We start from the raw sequence: 23,636 nt of genomic DNA, 5'->3' as shown, positions 1-23,636 counted from the left end.
AAGAAGAATGTTCATACGATTCTGATGTAATCAAATTGATTTCGGTCCAATTTTAGCTTTGAGAAAGAATGGACCACTAGACAAGGTACGAATTTCAGCATTCTGATACATGCTTCTTGACCAAAATTTCACGTAGAACACGATGCGTACAGCGAAAATTACCGGAATCAACTAGCTCCTTACGAAGATATGCAATAATTCTTGATGCGAGAATTCTAACCACCCGCTCATGAAAACTCAATGCACTGCGTGATTCACATCGCGCGCTAAACGTTTATCATGACAGTCTCTGCGATATAAAAATCTGGCAACCTCAAGCTTGACGCTTTGGCTCAGCTACAGCAAATTGCTTATAGTTTGAACAACATATGGTGGAAAATGAACATTGCTCGATTGAGAAGATTGTTGAAACCGTTGTAGTGCGCGATTTGACTCACGTAGAGCTTTGAGTTTCTTGTGAGCGGGCAGTTCAAATTCCTCGTAATCAATGTGAAATAAAAACGTTAATATCTTCCTTGGGAGTTGGTTTCAGTCATTTTCGTTGCGCGAATCGTGTTTTACGTGAAATTCTGATAAAAAAACATGTATCAGAATTCTCAAATTCGTCCCTTGTCTAGTGGTCCATTAGAGTGGGCTGCAAGTGTGCAAAAGAAACTTTTGAAGGTGGATTTGTGAAAATGTCAAGGATCAATATGTTCACCTTGTCCAAACAGAAATGGAAAAAAAATGGAAAAACTTGACAACATTCGAGTGCTTAAACGACGTTCTTACTCAATATGGCAGTGCTCATGCCCCTACGTTTCCAACAAACGATTGAGTCGAACCGGAGTAGAGCATCTTGTGGATGTTTGACGGCATGAAACCAATGCCGCGCTAGTACAAAACCGCGCACCTCCGATGATTTTCCAATCGAGATGCGTTGTTTTGTCTCGGGAGGGCAGACCGCTCCTCCATTCCGCCTACGCCCTCCGCGCGCACCTTCCCTTTTAATTATTCGTAATTATCCTGACCTCATTTGTATGAATGCAACCTACTGTGAGCAAGTCTTGAATCTCTCTTACCTTTAATTTAAAAGTGCCTCCCTTTCATATTATACTTCTTTTCTTTGGCCTCTAGTTTTGCCCTCTCCCCGCTAGTTTCTTTTTAATGCCTTCGGCGTTGTACTTCCGTTGGAATTCTCCTCTTGTCTGCCTCCCCTCCCCTTTTATCATGCCCTGTCGCAGGAAAATAATCAAATGCGATAGTCAGGTAAAATGATTCCTGAAGTAAAAAAAAGGGGGGGATGCGATATGTGTACCACAACCAAGAGTATAGGAGAACTAGGGGCAACGCCCCCTGGCCGCTATGCAGCCGAACCCCCAAAGAGGGCGCTTCGCGCTACCTACGGCCCGTTTCGTGGACCTCCGAGAGTTACTTTAAATAGGGGGAGCTTGCCTAGAAACTATCTCCAATCCATAGCCGCATGATTCATGAAAATCGGCCCGGCATATCTAAAGAACGAAATGTGACAAACAGCTAAACATTCACAGTTTTTGAATGAGAGAATTCAAACTTCAAAATGTAATATGCCAAAGTCTGGGTCGCCGTCTTGCCAAATTCTGAATAAATGCGACTCATTGGAGGACAATCACTGATACTTAACGCTTTCGGTAGAGTTCAAATAGTTGTATCATTGCGCCGTAAGAATGTGACGGAAGATTAAAATGGAAATAGCCTCAATGCACGCTGGGTTTGTCGACTTCCTTTGACATTTTTGCAGTGGTGAATATCATGGTAAGCAGCCTGGTAGAACGGTAGATGTTATTTTTCTGGTTATATGTGTAGCTGTAATTGCTTAGAAATGAATCAGTGAGTTTGAAAACACACCAACTCGGGTTTTTAGTGTATTTTCCGAAGGAAATACACTATTTTTTCGATTATCACTTTTCTACGGTTTAGGACACTTATGGATAGAAGCATCTGCACGCAAAAGGAAATTTCGAAATTGCAATCGGAAGTGCTCGAAACAGCGACGAGAAAAGGGAAAAATCGAAGTATTTCATTGGAAATACCAATTTTTGGCCATTTCAAGGGAAACGGGTGACCATCCGATTTTGCGGTTTTCTTTTTTCGGTTCAGTATACCTTGTACCAACAAGTTATATAAATATTCAAGCGTTATTCAGGTCGAAAATTATACATTTTTCAGGGCAGACTATGAAAAATCAGTATCTGAAAGTCGGTGAGAACGAAAACACACCAACTCGGAAATTTTAAAACGCTTAATTCTCTGTCATCAAACATGGTGTATCGATTTCAGCTTGGTGCTTTACAAAGTCTCTAAAAACTTCCGGCACCTAAAAGGTTTTTCTTAAACTAACTTCTTCGCCCGCTGCGCAGTTTTAGGTGTTTCCTGAACAATTTTTTTTTTTTCCGAGTTGGTGTGTTTTCGAACTCACTGATTCGAAAGTCACGACTTCTGTTCATTCATGGCATGATTATCATCAAAAACTAGGGAATCTGCTGCCTGATCGCTTCGTGGTCCAACTTTCGAAGCGCTTTGCGCCTTCGGCGTTACGCGTTACGCTTATGGTGGCGCTTATGGTGGTGGGTATTATGGTGTGTGATGTATATGAATTCCGTCACAGATTTTCGCGTTTTATTAAAAGAGCTGCAAAATTCAAAAGCAGCGACCAGGATCTGATGCAGTGGCATGGTGTGCTTTGCAATACGTCGATTTATCTGTCATTTAAACTTATGGAAAAGAATCGATTGAAATAGTGTTCGCAACGAGCACCTCAATGATCGATTCTTTACCACAGCTACAAAAGTCAAAATATTTATGATGGATCAATCACGCCTAGCCACTATCTCATTACTATTGATATATTGAATAACATACTTAATATTTTGCGATTCCCTTCATTTCATCAATTTTCCAAGGCATTCAATAATTTTAATCTAATTGTAATTTTAACAAAAAACTGACAATTTTTAAATATAAACGTGACTGGGGAATCCAACACCATTTATGACTCAATCCCGGAGATATTGTAGTTTGCGCAACTTTTTCCAGCGGGGTCAAAGTTACGTTTTTACTTTTAATGTGACAAAAAACTAATAATTTCGTATGCAAACGCGTCAAAGGAATCCAGACGCCATTTATGCCTCAATTCCAGAGAGTATAACGTACAATACTTTTTCCAGAGGGGTCAAAGTTACCTACGTTTTTACTTTTATTTCAACAAAAAACTAATAATTTCGAATATAAACGTAACGAGGGAATCCGCCACCATTTATGGCTCAATTCCAGAAAGAATATAGCTTGCGATACTTTTTCCAAAGGGGTCAAAGTTACGTTTACACTTTTAATTTAACAAAATACTAATTATTTCGAATATAAGCGTAACTAGGAAACCCGACACCATTTATGACTCAATTCCGGAAAGAATATAGCTTGCGATACTTTTTCTAGAGGGGTCAAAGTTACGTTTTTAAGTACGTCTCATTGAAGTGAGGGAGAAGGGTGGCAACTGAAAAGAGGAGGGGGCAACTTTGTGTGCGGAAGTTTTGACTCGATGACCTCACCTCCGACGGACGACTTTACTCAACCGTTCGAGTTGGGGAAAAATCCTCCCGAAAAGGAGACCTCGAAGAGACTCAACTTCTAAGAACTTAGGCGAGTTTTGCGGCCAAGACCTGCTTTTGTCTCTGTGAACGGCGAAATTCTCAGAGTGCCCATGTCCGCTTAATCTAACGGAAACTGGAACAGAAATGTTAATTCAACAAACTTCCAAGTTGGAAAGTCACTGCCGTACGAAAGGACCTGCAAAAGTGAGTTTGGTCTTACTGGATCCTTCGCCGCCAAGTCTCTATTCTTACCGATATCCCTTCGGTCACTCTTTGGCTTCGGCTCTTGGCAAAACCTTTAGAGGTTTCAAATGCAATGTACCGTTGACCCCACTGGAAAAAAAGTCGCTTGGATCTGGAGTACAGACTCATGAAAAATTTGACAAGAAAAGATACTCTTGATTCAATCGGATTTTTTGCTTGAATCGAGAGTCGAGCCTCTCAATTTCAGCAGATTTCCATGTGGTTCAATCAAAAACCCAAATGAATCAAGAGTATATATTTTTCCTTATCAAATTTTGAAAAAGTTAAAACTCTAGGCCCGAGCGATTTTTTTTCAAGTGCTCCAGGTAGGCAAATATCAAAACACCAAAAAATACATTTCCTAATTCAAATTTCATGCAGAATGTGGAACGGGTATTTACAATTTCTGAAATCATCATCACTATTTCATACTCGAGGGCTAAAAGGTACCTAACTAAATTTTAGTCGTTTCGAGATACCAGGGAAAAACCGCGCGTCGGCCCCATTGATTCCATTGTAAATCACAATTTTTGAAACTCCATATCTTAAAACCGGCGTAAGATACCGGGTTACCAAAGAGCCTGCCAAAATAAGGCCTGACTTTCGACCCTTTTTCTGTATTCGATTCGACCACCGAACCAAGGTTTAAGTGGAAGCTCATAATAACAGAAAACTCAGGAAAAAATTTCAAGATGATTATACGAACCTTTTCGACTTACAAGGGGGGGGGGGGGCAGAGGGGTCAAACTCCGGCCTTACTTTTCGATCTTTTCTTGTTGAATTGATGTATCTACGGGGTTGTTATCGTTGTTTACCCATGTTATACACATCGGCTCCTACGTATTATTACACGCATAATCAAGTTTTAATGTTGACGAGTCGATATATCGATCGATTATATCGATTTTTAAAGATTCTTTGATTCTAAGATTGAAATTGTTCATTTTTGATTCATGAATGACTAAATGATGATAATATGACTGTAGTACACCGATGCGTACGTATTTCTTCTTCTAGGAAAAAGGGGCCTCTTGGTTGCGAGGGGGACCAGCCCCGGTTCAGGGGCTCTTGGTTGCCAGGGGGGCCAGCCCCGGCTCAGGGCCTGTTGGTTGCCAGGAAGGCAGCCCCGATGAAGGGCCTCTTGGTTGCCAGGGGGGCCAGCTCCGGTTCAGGACCTCTTGGTTGCCAGGGGGGCCAGCCCCGGTTCAGGGCCTCTTGGTTGCCAGGGGGGGCAGCCCCAGTTCAGGGCCTCCTAGTTGCCAGGGGGGGGGGGGCAGCTCCGATGCAGGGTCTCTTGGTTGCCAGGGGGCCAGCCCCGATGTAGGGCCTCTTGGTTGCCAGGGGGGCCAGCCCCGTATCAGGGCCCCTTGGATCTCAGGGGGGGCAGCCCCGGTTCCGGGCCTCTCGGTTGCCAGGGGGGCAGCCCCGATGCAGGGCCTCTTGGTTGCCAGGGGGGGCAGCCCCGGTTTAGTCTCTCTTGGTTGCTGGGGGGGGGGGTGCAGGGCCTTTTGGTGCTTGCCAGGGGGCGGCCTTCGGCTTTGGCTCCTTAGGGGTCAGGTGGGCGGCCCCCTGATATCGAATGACTTTGCTGGAACTCGTACCCCGTTGCCTGAAGTCAATGATTCGCCTTCAAATGGCCGGGTATGCAAAATGACTGCCGTGACGCACGAATAGTGGTATCAGAATTTTGCATTAAGTTTACGGGTTGATTTGAAGGCGCACTTCTGTATCCATTGTGAGTGGCCTTGTACAATGATGTGGACCAAAAAGTTCATAATTTTGGGTTTTAAATCGAGCCGCATATTCGAAAAATGCCGAGGAATATTAGTTCGAAAAAATAATAAGATTAAGTATGGTCTCTAAGTCTTATTTCAAAGAAGAGAGCGCAGGCGGCTGGATCAGATTGTGTATTTTAAGTCCCTTAGTTCGGTCATCGTATTTCGAAGCGAAACTGAAAGAGTCGCCGAAAGAATACTCATCTTGAAATTTTTTGAGTTTTCTGTTATTATAAGTTCCACTTAAACTTTAGTTCGATGATCGATTCGAATACCGAGAAAGGGGCGAAATTTTGGGAGGCTCTTTTCTGCTCACACACAAACGAGATTGGAGATTTCAAATTATTATTAGAGATTTCAAAACCGCCACAAACTTGATTTTTCCAAAAATGTGAGTTACGTACCTTTTAGGTTTGGGGTACTGAATGCACATGAACTTCAGGACGTACCTGCAAATTTTTACTTTTTTGTCACGGCTCATTTTAGCCATCTACTGAGCCAATGTGTCCATAATTTTTGAGGCTATTGGAAGCTGAAACATCTAAATGAGTCCGCCCTCTTCATTTTTGAAATTTGACTCAAGTTTTATAAAATTACGATTTTTCAAACTTTTTTTCTACGCATATTGTCCTCTTGAAAAGGTAGGCATTTTTTCACACTTGGAGTAGTAAAAATTGATAAGAATATTAAGACGTCATCGGAAGCCGTAAAAGATCCAAGATTATCTAACAAAAATATTTCAATGAAGCGTGGAATGGCTATGAAAAATTGCTCTGGGCGATTCCCGGCGGGTAATTTCTTGGAGGTGTGAAACCCCCGGAAGATAGGGTACGTGAGATGCGACTAGGAGTGTGAACACACGTTGAAGATTTGCATAATATTTATTCAAGAGCACCGTTGGGCGTTTCTCTTTCTCTCGGAGGGAAGAAAATGCTCTCATGTAAATTTGAATCTGCCATTCTGCCCGTAAAGCACAAAAATACAACGCTGTTGTCAATTGGATGGTATCTATCTGCACTCTAAGCATGCATGAGCTCAACTGATCGAGACATGGAAGAACTTTGGACTTGGAGAGAGACTCTACACATTTTTTTCTGTTAATTTTTTATTATAAACTTTTTTTTAAATAAAATCAAAAATAATTTAGTAAATCAATGTTTGAAGAGCTGAAAACAACAGCAGGATTATCAAACAAACAAAACAAAATACAATTGCCACTGATTAGTAAAGTGTCTCCTTGTGTTCATTTTCCCCCTGCCCCCATCAGGGATGAAGTGACGGATACTATTGCATATATTTTTTAAGAATTGTTTATGACGTATATTTCTGAATAATAAGGACAACCATTTTAATTACTAACTACCTTAATGCAATGTGTCACTTAGGGCTGACTATCGATTTAGCCAAAACGTAATTTATTCTTTAGAGCACGTCGCACACAAAGCTTTTGATCGCAGGCACACGCAAACGTTGTAAGGTCAATCGTAAGCGCCTTCAATTTTTTCGGTATGTGATTTGGACATACGCAGAGCATGAATAGTTGTATCCAGGAGTTTATGTTTAAAATGCCGCTGCCTCTTCAATTTTTCGCGCATATAACACAAATCTTTCTTTGCCGAAAATGATTGTACCCCTCACAATCAATTAAAAAAGGACCCAATCATTAAAATTTCTGAAATTGATCGTATTGTAGTCTATGAGACTCACATTACATTAAAATTAGCGAAGATTGTTCAATTTCAGAAAAATGTTAGCAATCGTCTCAATTTTGACGCGTATTTATGCTGAAAAGCACTACATACATGTTCACATCATTGACAAGTTGTTGACAACTATCGACTTCTAACTTTGGTTCTACTTTGATTTTATAATTTTTATGTTCTTTTCCTCTATCCTTTCTTTGAGCTAGGTCGTTTTTAAAGGAACAATCTCATTTTTTCGGTGAAATAAACGCGAAAAATCTGATTGACTTTGTCAAATCAATCTACATTTCTCTTTGTCTATATTTTGCAATAAGAAAAAAACACTAGGGGTCGTATTCTTAGTTGTTCGTCGAACAGTCCCTTACCTTAGGAGACTCTTTGTAGACTACTTTGTGCTTTACTCTGTTATTAAGGATATTTGAAAGATATCTTTAATATAGTATCGTAAAAAGGACAATTTTTGCGAACCTTGAATGTAAAACTTTGAAAATGGATCATTTCAAGGGATTTCAATGATTCACCACTGCAAAAATCACAAAATACGACAGGAAAAATTCTATGATTTTGAAAACCTTTAAGGTAGGTGCAAATCTTCCTAAAGACTTACAAAACTCGCAGTATATTTTCTTCCTTATTTTGTATATTTTGGCAGTTGTAATTCATTGTAATCCCTTGCAAGGAATTATCTCCGAAGCAATGCTACTGACTTTTACTCGAAATGGCAAACATGGTCTTTTTTAGGGTGCGGAGTTAAAGATCTTATTAAACTTGCCACAATCACAATGTAAACCAAATAAGCCCCTTGAGGAAATTGAGGAGCTGTTAATGAACGATTATGAATACTACCTTAAGTATTTTTTTTCGCTAATTGCAAAATGTAGTTCATTTTTGGCTCCGAGACAGTTCCTCGGTTCTTCCAGAATAAAAATTTGAATCTTCAGAAGAAAACATGAAATATGATAGGAAGCCTGTAACGTCGCAAACGGAGATACGTGCTTTCGCACTTTGGCCATCGATATATTTAGTATTTCTCCTCTCTTATAGCAAAATGGATTGCATTTTGCGAAAAGGAACCAAGAGCATTCCAATGTCGCTAAGATTGTGCAACTTCCTTCACTTTGCGAATATAAACTGATCACTTAAACAAGTTTCATAAATACTCCCAATGGGCCTGTTGCAAACTTTTGCTAGAGCAAAAATAAGAGTTGTTTCTTATAGATAATGCCTCAAAAATCACGATGAGCGCATCGGCAAAGTCTGAAATGCACTCATAACTTCACAATCTGCGTAAGAAATTTGCGTTTTTTTAAGCTTCCCGCTTCAAAAACGATACTACGGCACAGGTGAACATTTTGTTAGAGGAGTCGCTCCATCGTCGGCGATATTCATCATGGCCGACGCTTGCACGCAGTTCCGCGCGTAATTCAAGGAGAGTTCAAGGTCAATCAATTCGGGCGTGGAAAATATGAACGTTAACACACCGATTGTTATCTGGTCTAATCCAGTTCAGGTGTTATCTCGTCCCATCAAACTGTTTTGGCGGATTGGCGTCGGCTATGATGATTATTGCCGACGATGGAACGACTCCTCTTACAAAATGTTCACCTGTGCCGTAGTATCGTTTTTGAAGCGGGAAGCTCAAAAAACCGCAAATTTCTTACGCAGTTTGTGAAGTTATGAGTGCATTTCAGAGTTTGCCGATGCGCTCATCGTGATTTTTGAGGCATTATCTATAAGAAACAACTCTTAGTTTTGCTCTAGCAAAAGTTTGCAACAGGCCCATTGACTACAATTTCACGAGGGAAAGTACCTTTGTAAATTTAATTTTTTGCACGATTTCAGTAATTTTATAGCAAATAATGTAAGTTGCACAATTGGATAGCACTTTGCAAAAAGGAACCAAAAGAATTCCAATGTCGCTAAGATTGCGCAACTTCCTTTACTCTGCGAATATAAACCGCTCATCTAAACAAGTTGTATTAATACCAATAAACTATCAACTCAACACGAAAATTACCTTTGTAAATTTAATTTTTTGTACAACTTTAGTAATTTTATTGCATAGATCGTAGGTAAGTTGCACAATTCTATCAAAATTGGAATGCTCTTAGTTCTTCTGCGAAATGCAATCCAAATATAGTCCATTTTTATGTTAGAGTTACTTGAGTCCCTCTATACCGAGAGTCAAGACAACATGGAGTCACAAACGGGAATAAAGATTACACAAACTGAAAGTTTATCGTAATCTTTGATCGGCCCATTCTCAAATTCCTTTCTCCGTCCCTTCTCTCATTCCGTTTGTTCCTCGCCGAACTCGTAATTCCCCGGTCCATTCCAGATTATAATCTTTGCAATTGGTGAAAACGTAATCGTTATTCCCGTTTGTGACACTGTCGAAGCCTGAAATAACGGGAACCAATCAGAGATGGATTCACAGTGTCTTAACTCTCAGTATAAAGGGACTCTACCCAGATGAGACATGATATTTTTACAATATTGGGCAAATATTGTCAGTATTGTCGCAATATTTACACAATACTGACAATATTTTGATATTTTAATCAAAATTATTTTTTTAAAAACATATTTAAAGAGTCTTTATTTAGTATTTTCAAAAATGATATGTTTACCCAAAATATTATAAAAATATTTTCACGGTATTGACACAGTATTTCGCGGTATGTTAAAGTATTGGCACAGTATTTATGCCAAAAGGAAATATGGTGTACACTTTTAACATTGGCTCAATATTTAACCAATATTGGCCCAATGTTTGCATAAATATTAGAACTTTATTGTTGAAATATTGACTAAATATTTCTTTCTTATCTGGGTAAGAGTTACTTCCTAGGTTAAATCTGGCTAGCATGCGATACACTGCAGAGCCTTCGTCCCTGGAGGAGGATCCATGGCCGGCTGCCCGGATGGCGAATGCAGAGCACAGAACGTGTCAAGGAAGAAAGCAAAAAAGTGCATCCCAACATGAGCCACGCTTAGCACACGCTCTAATGTATCTCAAGGCTCACGCCCGAATGCAGTTACTTAAAACTCGGAGCTCGACTCACCTTTCTTCTCCTTCTCAGGACTCCCCCTCCTCAGGCTCGGGGAACATGAATCCTTCACGGCGGGCACTTCTGGTTCCCGGCCTCCGCGCACCCCTCCGCCGCCGGTATATCATCTCCGCCTGCAACAACAACCAAATCAAATAACATTCCGCACCCGGTAAATCCCCTGTAAGCAGTTGTAACTTGTAAGCCCCGGCCCCGGGGCCCCGGAGCGAGCGAGCGCTCCAGAAAGAAAAAGCCTTGTTCTCCCGGAATCGGAAAGTGGAGCGACTTGAAAGGGGAATAGTTGAGTGTTGAGAGAGTCTCGCTTTAACGGGATTCTTGTCTATTGAGGCCCTGGTAATCGGAGTCGTTTCTTTGGAAAAATTCGGCTTGATGGACCGAGTTTAAAACTAGTTTGCTCTGTTGTGCTAAAGGTAAAACGCCGTATCAGCCTTCAAACGTTGCCAAATTTCTTTTGTGAAATACCAATTTTCAGGGAGATCTATGAATATGTTTCCTTCAATTTTTTACGGAATTCTTGTCTATTGAGGCCCTGGTAATCGGAGTCGTTTCTTTGGAAATATTCGGCTTGATGACCGAGTTTAAAACTAGTTGGCTCTGTTGTGCTAAAGGTAAAACGCCGTATCAGCCTTCAAACGTTGCCAAAATCCTTTTGTGAAATACCAATTTTCAGGGAAATCTATGAATATGTTTCCTTCAATTTTTTACGGAATTCTTGTCTATTGAGGCCCTGGTAATCGGAGTCGTTTCTTTGGAAAAATTCGGCTTGACGGACCGAGTTCAAAACTAGTTTGCTCTATTGTGCTAAAGGTAAAACGCCGTATCAGCCTTCAAACGTTGCCAAAATCCTTTTGTGAAATACCAATTTTCAGGGAAATCTATGAATATGTTTCCTTCAATTTTTACGGAATTCTTGTCTATTGAGGCCCTGGTAATCGGAGTCGTTTGCTTGGAAAAATTCGGCTCGATGGACCGAGTTTAAAACTAGTTCAGTCTGCGTGTAGGGAAGAACGCCCAATGTGCCTTTAAACGTTGCCATATTTCCTGTGATAAAATACAAATTTTCAGGGAAATCTGTGAATGTTTCCTTTAACTTCACAGATAATTTTTTCTGCAATCAGATCCAGATTATACTTGAAAATTTTAGGAGAAAATATTCATAACTCCCCTTTCAGAAAATGGAACGAGTATAAAACTAGTCTGTACTACCGTGCAAGGTAAGAACACCCTATGAGCCTTCAAATGTTTCCAAACCTCCGGTAATAGAATACAAATTTTCAGGGACATCTGTGAATATGTTTCCTTTAACTTTTCAGATAATTTTTTTCTGTTATCACATCTAGGTTACTTGAAATTTGTAAGAGAGAATATTCATTACTCTCCTCAAAAATAAACACTTTATTGAACGAAAGGCAACTTTCGAATCATCATACGGCATTTTTTCTTAGCACGGCAGTAGCTTGCTGAACTCGGGGATTTTTGACTGGTTCGGAGAAATAAGACGAAGGAGGGAAAGAAGAGGAAGAATAAAATAGCAAAGCGGATGAAAAAAGAGAAAGAGAAAGACATAGTAAAAACGAAGGATAAAATTATTTTTCTTCCTTTTCCTCTAAGGGCGTTCATAAATTTCGTAACGCTCTAGGGGTTAGGAGGTATGAGCCTGCGTTACATTACAGTGAAAAGGGCACGGTGAATTAGGGTCAGCGTTACGCAAAGACTAGGACGTAAGGAATAGGACAGACTAGGATTATCAGAAAGAAACCAAGTCAAATAAAGCTTAAACGGAGGAAAGAAGATTCCAAGTTTAATTCTTCCACGGGACTCGATGTTGAAGAAGGAGTTCAACGCTCGTTTTTACGTTTCAAAATTTTTTCATTGAGTTTAAATTCTTGATGGATGAAACTTGCGGCTAATGAAATTGTCAAAAGTACACCTAACTAAAATGCCACTTGGTTCCTCTTTATTTAATCCCCCGATAATTTGTGATTATTGAAATTAATAAGATCAAAATATTATTTTAACAGAAAAATTTTGATAACGAACACAATTGTGCACGGGGAAAATCTTTGAAATCGACTTTAAAACGCTCGTGATCGTCTCAAGGAAATGCGTTTTGGGTTTAAAAGCTGTGATCATGCGCTAATTAAAGGAAAGTGCAAAATTAAATGCAACATTAAAGATTGGTTGGCAACACTTACACCGACGGCTAATAACAGATTAGTACATTCCATTTTGCAAAATTGAATAAAGCGCTTTTAATATTCTTTCCATGCATAAATATTTTGAGTGCTGTCGACGAAAAAGTGATTATATTCCGCAAAGTGTCGAGTCTTGAGAGACAATCCGATATTTAGGATAGTCTGCCCTCCAGTAAGTCCGCAAATGAGTTTAAACGCGCGCAAATAATTGAAAAATGGACTCTATAAGCCTTGCTAATGAGAAATTTAGCACTCCTACTTGGAGGTCTCTTTCAAGTTAAATTGGATTTCCCCAGCGCACGAAGGAAATCGTGTTAGAGTTAATCCCAACTCTAGTTATTTAGCTGAAGCAAAAGTTGGGAACCATTAAATAATCCAATTACTCGATGTAACTAGGCACTTACAGTGTTTGCACTCCCAACAGGTTGAAATGGTGAGATGAGCTTTTAAAACGCGCACCCTCGATTCGGATTTCGATGATTCCGGCGATTTTATTCCGGAACTCCTCAAGGCACCGTGTCGTAAATCACCAAGTTCTTCAGCGAACTCAGCGCGAAAATTTCAGATAAGTTGGAAAAGTTAGCGAATTAAAAGAGACAGGTACCGCGCACTCATTACTGCAATTCACAGATTAACGAGAGACTGCAGGAGGTAAATGGAGATAACGCTTTTTAGAAACCTCATATTAATGACTTTCTGTAAGATAAAAGGTACTTCCGGAGGTCAAAACTTTCCTTAAATTTGCGTGAGAACAGCTTTTCCATGCATACTCTGGAAGGAAAAACAGAGTGTCGCTACTAAAACAGACGAGCCAAAAATCAGTACTTTTACAGTACTTTTTCAGTACATTCCCAAAAAATTCAGTACTTTTTCAGTATCTCCATTTGACGAAATTCGAAAAATTTGGAGAATTTGAATTTCTCGCTCAAAATGAGACAAAAATGAAAAAAATTCTGGACCTTTTGCGGAATTTCCGCACTTTTTCAGTACTTCCGGACCCCTCTTAAAAAATCGGTACTACTTCCGGAAATTTCAGGCTTGTAGACACCCTGAAACGCCGTATGAGCATTAAAAAGTTGCCAAATTTCCTCTCTGAAAATTTGTATTTTTGAAGTTTATAAACTTTAGATCAAATTATGAACAAAATTCTCCAGAAAATCGGAAAAGGAATACGCATAAATTTCCCGGAAAATTCGTGATTTGTCAAAAGAAATTGGGCAATGCCTGAAGGCTCATACGGAGTTTTTCCCTAGCACGACTGTACTACAAAAACACAAGTCGACAGCTAAGAGTCGAATCGTCGCCTACCTGACATAAAGGCGTGACTACACTCTGCGGTGAACCCTGTCTTCCATACAATTCAATGTTTTTCCGGGCTCATCTCAACGTGTAATTACGCCCCTATGTCAGCCAATTGACAAAATAAGGCAAACGTCACAAATATTTATTCCTCAAAATCTGACGCAGGAAGCAATTCACGGAATGGGAAGATTGGAAACTCCTCTCTTGAACGAGATATTAAAAAATTTGTTTAACGCAGATCAAATGGATGTATTTATGCTAAAAGGAACTATGTGCATAGGTTTTCTGTGTGACATAGTTCTTTTCAGCATAAATACGTCCATTTTTACTTGTAAACACCTACATCCTGTTTGATTTCCAGGCTTTCCGTTGCGTGATTCCGTTTCCTCGTGAAATGAAGCTGACGTATGTTACGCATGGTGCTTTAACTGGACTACATTTTGCAATTAGGAACTATAATTCCTGGCTCAGTTTAGAAACAACGTATGTACCATCAGTTTCCTTATGCACATACGTGTTTTTTACAGATATGCCAGAAATTATAGTTCCGAATTGCAAAATGTAGTCCAACTCATACTCTTTCCGGTGGCTGATTTTCTAAGTCCTCTGGTTACCGTATGCAAATTAACAAACGATTGTACTTTTTTTAACAGAGAGTCTTCGGGTTTTGACTTATTTTATGCGTAACAGATTTTAAAATTCCGAATTTTTTTCAGTATTACTAATATCGATGCATTCCTCAACAATTTTAATTAATAAAATTATCAAGATAAATATTTATGAGTTCCTCAAATTATTATAAATTTTAGCGATAGCTCCCCCCTAGATACTCAAAACATTATCCTAAGAATAATTAGTGAAAAGAAATTGAGACAACCTGAGAGAATAATTGAAGAAATGAGTACTGCGGGAGCTTAATTGCATTGCATCATTAACAAGTTTCCTGTCAAAATGTCTTTATTCACTAAGAAATAGTTGCAGTAGTTTTCTTAAAAAAAAATTATGGGCAAATTTTCTGTGCATTCTACAGAAAATTCCTAGAATTTTCACACCAAAACAGGCATCCACTGATAAATGAAGAAATAATTCGTCAAGCGAAACCTACGAGCACTGCTATGCAATTAAGTTCATCTAGCTCTTACGCCTTCCATTGACCATTCAGCTGGGCTGCTAGGCATTTAGCAAAATACCTGACTTACGTATTAGCTTTCGACGAACGAATTTGTAGAATCACCTATTTGTCTAAGAATCTCCGAGGAACAAAGGTCTTTCCGGAAAACAGCCTAAAAGTTAGCTCCTGCCTTCTGAATTCGGTTGAAATGACCAAGATCCCTGCTGTTTAACAACGTCCAAATTGCACGGCACGAGATGGAATTAAAAACGTGACAATGCCGCGCGAAGGAGACAGCGCCGCACAGTAGAATGCCCCTTTGACTGAGGCTGGATGTGAAGTTTTTGACCAAAAAAATGGAAAATTTTATGTTTTTTTCGCCACAATATACATTTTAAGCGGTGCTTTTAAAAGGAGATTTAACGAAAAAGTCAATAGAGTAACTTTAAAACCACCACGTTCCAAATTAACAAAAATATGCCCGTTTAAAAATTCCAAATGGATTACATTTTCCAATAAGGTACTGCTATTTTTGGCTTTTCCATGCACTGGAAAAAATACACATTGGATCTAGAGTCCAGACTCTGAAAAACATCGACAAGGAAAAGTACTCTTGATTGAATCAGAATCTAGCTTAAATCAAGAGCCAAGCATCTTAATTTAAGCGGATTTCGTTTTGATTCGAGCAAAAATCCGATTGAATCAAGAGTATTTTTTCTTGACAATGTTTTCAAGAGTCTGGACTCTAGATCCAATGTGTCTTTTTCCAGTGTGGGGTATCAAAGGATAGAGGAGGGTGATATCAAAAAGAAGCTGCAGCACCAGGAGAAGAAGATAAAGAAGAAATGGATGAGTAAGAATACGAGAAAATAAGAATAGGAGGAAGAACAGACGAAAAAAAGAGGAAGAAAAATACGGAAATGAAGATGAAGGAGAGACGGAATAACAAAGCGGAGAGGTAGTAGAGGAAGAAAAGGTAAGGGAAGAAAAGGGAGAAGAAAAGAAGAAAAAGGAAAAAGAAAGCAAATAAGAAAAATAAGAAAAGGGGGTAGGAAAATTAGAAGATTGTCACTAAAATGATAATAAATAACCATTTTTTTTTCACCTAGTGAAGTATAGACCATGACCTATTATGATAGCTTCAAACTTAATATGGCTGCAGGATTGACTAAATTAATTACAGACAACTCTTTTTTTTGTTGCGTGGCATGGTTTGCGATATATATTGATCTGCCATTTAAGTCTATGGAGGAGGATCCATAAACAGGATGTTCACAATGAATTCATTGATAGTAGATTCTTTACCATGGGAAATATCGATGATCGATACTTTACGCCACGCCACTGAGGAAAAAGACAACAAAAAAGTAGAGAAAAAAGAGAGGAAGGAGGCGGAGGAAGAAGGAAAATAAGGAGAGGAGGGATGAAATGGAGGGAGAAGAAGATGCATTTGTGAAGCATTTCTTGAATTAGCCTAAAATGGCTAGCATATAGCAAAAAAGAAATAGCGCAATCATAGTGTTGTTAACATGTTGCTTTTTCATTATTATCTAAAAAATCTCCCAAAATAGTAAATATTTTTTTCATCCCACCAAAAAAGTGTTAATTCTAAAGGGAAATAATTGTGTAAATTCTATTAGTATTTTCAAAAGAAAAGAAGAAGTTCCACGATTTTGAGACCGGTGTAATCACGCTGGTTCCTTTTTGCTAAATGAGCCTAAAATATTAGCTCCTGACGCAAAATGTGGTCGAAATAAAGTCCGGCCTCTCCGATAGCCAGCAGCCTGATAGTTGAAATTTTTTGTTTGTCGGGTGGACATGGATGACATAGGATAAATGGCGAAGCGTGATTGGTCGGCTATGCCTTATCGGTGCTTTGTCAATTGGAGCGGACGACATTCTGTCGGAAACTCAAGAGGTGCCTTTAGTTTGTCGTCCATTCCAATCGACAAAGCGCGGCAAAGCAGCGATAAGACATAGCCGACCAATCACGCTTCACCATTTAACCCAAGTCATCCATGTCCACCCGTCGGGTGACACCGACAAACACAAAATCTCAACAACGAGGCTGCTCCTCCCATTGTGCGACGCCGGGCCGTTTGCGCGGGTAATTGGAGCTCGGAGGGCTTGCAGAGCTCCCGGGAAGAAATGAGAGCGTTTATGTAAATACGCGAATCCGCGAGATCTTAAATTGTGTCCGCGCGAGGGCCAATCCCGCTTGTTTGAGGAGCAATCGCACTTTAAATAGCTCGGTCCGTTAAACTGCTAGCACCGGCTCCGGCTCCGGCACCGGCGGGAATGAAAGGGATCCGGCCCGCCCGTCCCGTCGCTCGCCGCTTACAATCCCTTTGACCGGCTCCCCAGTCGCGACAAATCCGCGGCGTCCAGACTCCCGACTTGCGACTTTTTGCGCCGGGTCCCCCGCGCCCCCCTCCCCGCTGGGGAAAACACTCCCGTCCGTCGGCCGCTCCCCCCCCCCCCCCCCCGGAGCTCACTTCTCAGAATTGGAGATCCAACTCTTTTAACCCATACAAATAGATCGCATTTAGCAAAAAGGAGCCAGCGGATTTAAAAGTTTTCATAATCGTGCAACTTCTTCGATGCTTTTAAAAATGCTTAATATATCGTCACCTTCCAGGCAAAGTATCACAAGCGCCATGCGACGTTTAAAAATGTCCGCCGCCATTTTATTTTTTTTACAGAGAAATTGTTCAACGAAGCTGTCCGAAAATTTCACTGAATTTTCTTTGTGCTGCCGATAAAATTTAGTGAAATTTCCAAACAGGTTCAACCAACAATTTCGCAGTAAAGAAATAAAATGGCGGCGGAAATTTTTAAACGTCGCATGGCGCTTGTGATACTTTGCCTAGAAGGTGACGATATGTGAAGTTCTAAATTTTACACAATTATTTTCCTTTAAAATTCACAGGTTTTTGGTGGGAAGCAAAAACTATTTGCTATTCTGGGAGATTCTTTTAGATAATTATGAAAAAGCAACATTTTAACAACACTGTAATCGCGCTGGTTCCTTTTTGCTAAATGCGATCCAATTAGTGGTATGCTTAGAAACCTCTAACTTAAGATACCTACTCCCCAGCCGACTGATTATAAAAATATGGATGGACAAAGCTATAGACAAAGATGACATAGGGAGTATGGGGCGATCCTATTGGTTGAAATGGGTGACTCCTACAGACTAAGGGAGAAAATGATGGACTAACAATCGGGTCTCTGGTGGGTTGCTGTTAGTGAATCCATTACATACCTCGTTTGTCCATTGCAACCACTCACTTTCACCGATAGAATCCCTCCATATCTCTTCTGTCTTCTTCGTCTATAGCTTTGTCTAACAATTCCAATAATAGGCCTGCAGCTGGTTTATGACTGAAATTGATAGACAAAGAGATAGACAAAGATGACTTAGGGATTATGGAACGATCTTATTGGTTGAAACGTTATACTAACTAACAGCATCCTACGAGGGACCGGGGGACCCTATAGTTAGTGCATCATTTTCCCCCTTCGTCTGTGACAACCATCCGTTTCCACCGATCGATTCCCTCCATATACCTTTTGTCTTCTTTGTCTATAGCTTTGTCTATCAATAGCAATAATCAGCTCGCAATTTGGACGAAGTATGATAACTCGTCCAGGAACAATATTTCTTAATTCAGTGTTGTGCGAACACATACAAAAACAAGTAAGGAAATGCAACACAGAGTGTTGGAAAACCGCGCCTTCGGAATACTTGATTCTTCCGATACAAATGTTTCATATCATTTCAAAACATTTTATATCTGGACACCTAAAGATATAAATTAAATGAAGAAATCATCCTGTAAATTTCGTCTATCCATACTAGGGTGGCCCACAAAAAATGAATTTTGGAAATGTATAGCCGTAACCCCCCCCCCCCCCCCCCTAAATCGGTTACAGCATGTTGAAAAACACTGAAAATGAAATTTGGGTCAATCGGACAAAATTAACCCGACGCGCAGTTGCCATTTATCCCCGCAAAAATAGCGAATCTTTACTGTTTTTCGGTAATTTTTCGCTCCCAAAAAATAAAGTCTGAGGGGTCTGCAAATTAAACAGAGGGCAAAATTAGTTCATAAACTATACCCTAGTGAAGTTTTGGACCCCCTCAGTTTCTGCCATTTTGGATTTTTGAATTTCAAAAATTTGAGTTGAAAAAGTTCTGTTTAATTTGCAGACCCCTCAGACTTTATTTTTTGGGAGCGAAAAATTACCGAAAAACAGTAAAGATTCGCTATTTTTGCGGGGATAAATGGCAACTGCGCGTCGGGTTAATTTTGTCCGATTGACCCAAATTTCATTTTCAGTGTTTTTCAACATGCTGTAACCGATTTAGGGGGGGGGGGGGTTATGGCTATACATTTCCGAAATTCATTTTTTGTGGGCCACCCTAGTATGGATAGACGAAACAGGATGATTTCTTCATTTAATTTATATCTTTAGGTGTCCAGATATAAAATGTTTGAATTGATTAACGGCGAGGATGTTGAAATCTTGGCAACAGTAAAATGTGACAGGTTCTTCATTGCAAAATTCAGTCCTCAAAGAATCTCGGGTGGCAAACTCTCCGCGATGTTAATGCCAATTGGACGTATTTCTACCAAACGGAACTATGTGCATTAAGACATGAGCCCTGAAACCCATAAGAATATATGCATTGCAAGGCTCCCGTCATAATGCACACAGTTCCTTTTGGCAGAAATACGTCCAATTCCGGGATGCGACTATTCGTACTCTGCGGACGGCCGTGTTGCAGACACTCCCAATTGAAGGCGTTTTGAGCCTCAAGCGAGGTTCTCTGAGCGTGGCAGGTTACGGGCAAGCTGTTGATCGTTCCAATGAGAGAGGCAAATGAAAAAAAGGAAAAGGGCGGTAAGAGATTGCCTTCGGCGCTTATTATAAGTCCAATTACACTCTACATAATTGAAATTTTGTTGAAATTTTTGGCCTTGCTTTCCTCGCAAAATGGTGATGATCCAGCACTATTTTATCACCTTTTTACAGTTTGGGTAATATTTTAATGTTTTTCCTTGTAGCGAGTACATTTGCCATGGTCTTTTTTCACCTTGCTATTATCAGTGACATATTTGTGACGACCAAGGCAAATGTAAGTATCATAGATTGACGAATTGAAGAAGAAATAGGTAGGAAATACGTTTGATGTGGTGTCCAAAGCAAAATTAGCACTGCTGCCAATTTGTTGGAATGAAACACGGTTGTGCAGAGAAACTTTTCTGATCACGTTCCTTTAACAGCATTAATTTTCTACTCTATTTGGGGCGAGAATAGGTATTGAGACAGGTATGGAGTCGCGATTAATATTTAAATGCGCGCTTTCATCAGAGGCAGGCTTCGGCCGATAAAGTGCAATATCGATTTTAACACGGTCATGCAGAGCGCACAAATATATTCTCAATAGGTTCTCATTTTCTTTGTGAATATTTCATGACGGGGTATTCCGGAGAGAGGAATTCGAGTCGAATTGAGCATTCACCTTTAACGGCTGCAGACGGGATATTAATTTTTATGGTTCTGTCTAGACTCTGCCGTGAGATTTGCGGAACTAGGAAACTTTTTTGCGGAACGCGCCCGCCTTTTGCTGAATTATTAATTTTTTCGCCAGATGCATTTTTGCCGCCCTCTCCCCTTTAAATTAATCGGAAATGAAACTTTTGCGTTCCTGGGGCATATGCCTTTTCCTCTCCGGGCCCGGGTTAGGGCTCACGCCCGCGTGTATCAAAACACAAATCAAAACTGACACAACAGTTTTAGTTTTTATTTACGACCGAAAGTATAATGAAACGGAGAAATTAAAACCGCCGGCCAGTATCATTGCACAAAAGGCTTTATTTTCGCTTTCTCGCCATATTTCTCCCCGACTCGGATGTTCAAACAGAGTTGAGAGCCAGTGCTTCGGCCGTCTCCGCTGGCTTTTTACACGTAAGAGCATCGAATTTAGAAAGTTTCAAACGGTGGCAACAATGAGTTCCGCTTATTCAACTGTATGGAAAACAATCGATATTCATCGAAGCAGACTGTGATATTTAGAATCGATTATTTACAATTGATTTGAATGGAGGAAATTCAGTGCTGCCTACATGCGAAAATCGTCCAATGCCGTCACTCTACACTGAGAAAAAAAGTTCGGTCTCCAACACCAAGAGTACGGTGTTCAATATCGACCGTGTATTGTTCAGTTCATGCGACCGCTCTCTCGGTTCTGGAGATCGAATCCTCAGTTCGTGCAACCGAGCTTTTTCGTTAGTTCTGTTCGGTTCGAATGCTCGGTTGCATGAACCGAAAATACAGTTCCCAGAACCGAGAGAGGGGTCCCAGGAACCGGACAATGTGGCCGATATCGACGCCGTACATTCGGTTCGTACGGCTGAATTTATTTTCTCACTGTATCGGATTAAGGAGAAGTACCACTTATGGACACTTAAATGTTGCCAAATTTTTCCGGTAGAATATTTATAACTGAAAAACGTTTTGAATGGTTTTCCTTAAAATTTTCAAATACTATATTTTTAAATTGCGAATAAAATGTTCTGAAACATCAGAAGAACCTTACTTGTATTTATTACGGGAAATTTATGTTGTATCAAAAAAAAATTTGATAACGTCCGAAGGATTCAACATATTGATACAATTTCTAATTTCTTGTAAGTATATGCGATGGAATGTTTTAATATTCCATATTGATAAATAAAACAAGTTGGTTTTTGCAATCGCTAGCGATAGCAATAGTCGTCATGGGAACTTTTGCTTCTGGGATATGAAAATTTTAAGGTACAGTTCGTTTGTAGTATCTTCAGAATTGAAGGGGCTATGTAATTTTGTGTCGACATCTCTTTTTTAACATTTTTAATTTTTTTTCTTTGCATACAAGAAAGCTGTTATTTACCAATTATTTATTTTCGTTGGATTATGTATGGTTTTTGGAAGTTAACGCATTTAACTTTCAGTTTCGTTTTTTCGGCGTAAAGTATGATATTTTTACTCTACGCATATGCCCGAATACGCATCATAACGACGGTGAAACTACCAAACCACGTATCTCGTTTGCGGTGTTTAAAAATCTCCGCTCACATTTTATTTTTTTGAAGTAGACCAAATCCATATCATTCCTTGAAATTTTCACAGAATTTTCTCCGCACGAAGAGAAAAAATCACGGAAATTTTCAAGACTGGACGTTAAGTAGCTTTTCATTTAAAAAATAAAGTATGACAGGAAGTCTGCGACGTCGCAAACCGAGATACGTGGTTTGGTAGTTTCACCGTCGATAAGTGACCTATGTGCTTCCTAAGTTGCCATTTTTTTCATTCAAATAGATGTAACCGAAATGTTAGATGTGTACTACCTATACTACTTTCATGTTATTGCTTTATTTATTTATTTACTTTTTGCGTAGGTATAAATTGTTATTTTTTGCTGAATTTTGGAGAAAATATTGCTTTAAGAACGTGGAATGTAAATTAATTTTATTGAAAAAAGAAAATACCATCATTAATTTGGGCGAACAGAGAAAATATACATCAATATTTGGGTCAACATCTCCCTGATTATATAAAGGATGAATATATTAGTATTTCTGTATCAAAAAACTTAGCTTTTGTCTTCAGAGATACAATGATTCTAGTCCCAGTCAATTTGTTTTATTGAAAAAACAAAAAAAACAAAAAATAAATAAAAAAAAACAACTGAAATGTTAGACATACTATTTTCATGTCTTTCTATTTGTATCAATAGGTACTTTTTGCTTAACTTACGAACGTTGAATGCAAATTAACTTTATTGAAAAAAGAAAATAACGTCATTAATTTGGGGGAACATGTGGCTGATTATATGAAGAAGGTATATTCCAGTATTTTTGTTTAACATATTAACTCACGAGAAAATGTTCGTACATTTATCATCTACTATTAATTATTTTTTGATGATTAGTCTAAAACATTCAATACAACCATTAAAAAGTAGTTCCCATCGTCGGGTATCGAACTCCCGATCGCCGGGTGCCCGCACCGAATCAAAAATACAAGGCGGTTTAGTCAACTAGGCTATAATGGATCCACGTGAGCGAGAGTAAAAATAGCATACAAAAGACTCGGGCAATGGGCGGGACTTATCACAAGAGACCTTGACTGCTTTTGGGATATGCGCATTGCTGTGTGGAGCCATGGTTCGCACTGTTTTAATGCGTCTCGAGGTTCATCACAGCGTGCATTCCGATCGCGGCAGTTGAGCTAAGGCAATATTTGCGTATCCATGAATTAAATCAATCAATCGAGCTCTGATTTTGACTTCTTTATCCGTAACGAGTCCTCCAGAACAATTTTCCACCTTGTACGATGGTTATTATTTCTTTACTTCTATTTTTCAAATTTGAGGTGGGATAATGGCGGCTTCTCAAGAACACCGAGGTAGGCGATCTTTTGCACCAACGAACAGAAAACTGATGGCGAAAAATAACCAATCAGAACCTCCCAAAAAAAAGAATTTGCCTAAAAACGGAACTTCGTGGTTCTGCGCAGATTTACCAGTCAGACACGACATCTCGAGGTGGAAAAAAACTCGCTGAAAGCGAATTTTAG

General features: G+C 39.6%; 1 protein-coding gene across 1 annotated transcript in view; it reads right to left on the bottom strand.

Moving 5' to 3' along the window:
* Window positions 1-23,636, bottom strand: part of LOC109034892 (uncharacterized) — a 455,198-nt gene that overhangs the window by 112,191 nt on the left and 319,371 nt on the right. The window contains exon 4 of the mRNA XM_019048289.2: window positions 10,395-10,513. The gene's annotated coding sequence lies outside the window, so the exon portion shown is untranslated. The remainder of the gene's footprint in view (window positions 1-10,394; window positions 10,514-23,636) is intronic.

This window comes from Bemisia tabaci, chromosome 5 (assembly GCF_918797505.1).
Source record: "Bemisia tabaci chromosome 5, PGI_BMITA_v3".
NCBI lineage: Eukaryota > Metazoa > Arthropoda > Insecta > Hemiptera > Aleyrodidae > Bemisia > Bemisia tabaci.
This window is presented reverse-complemented; position numbering and strand designations above follow the sequence as displayed.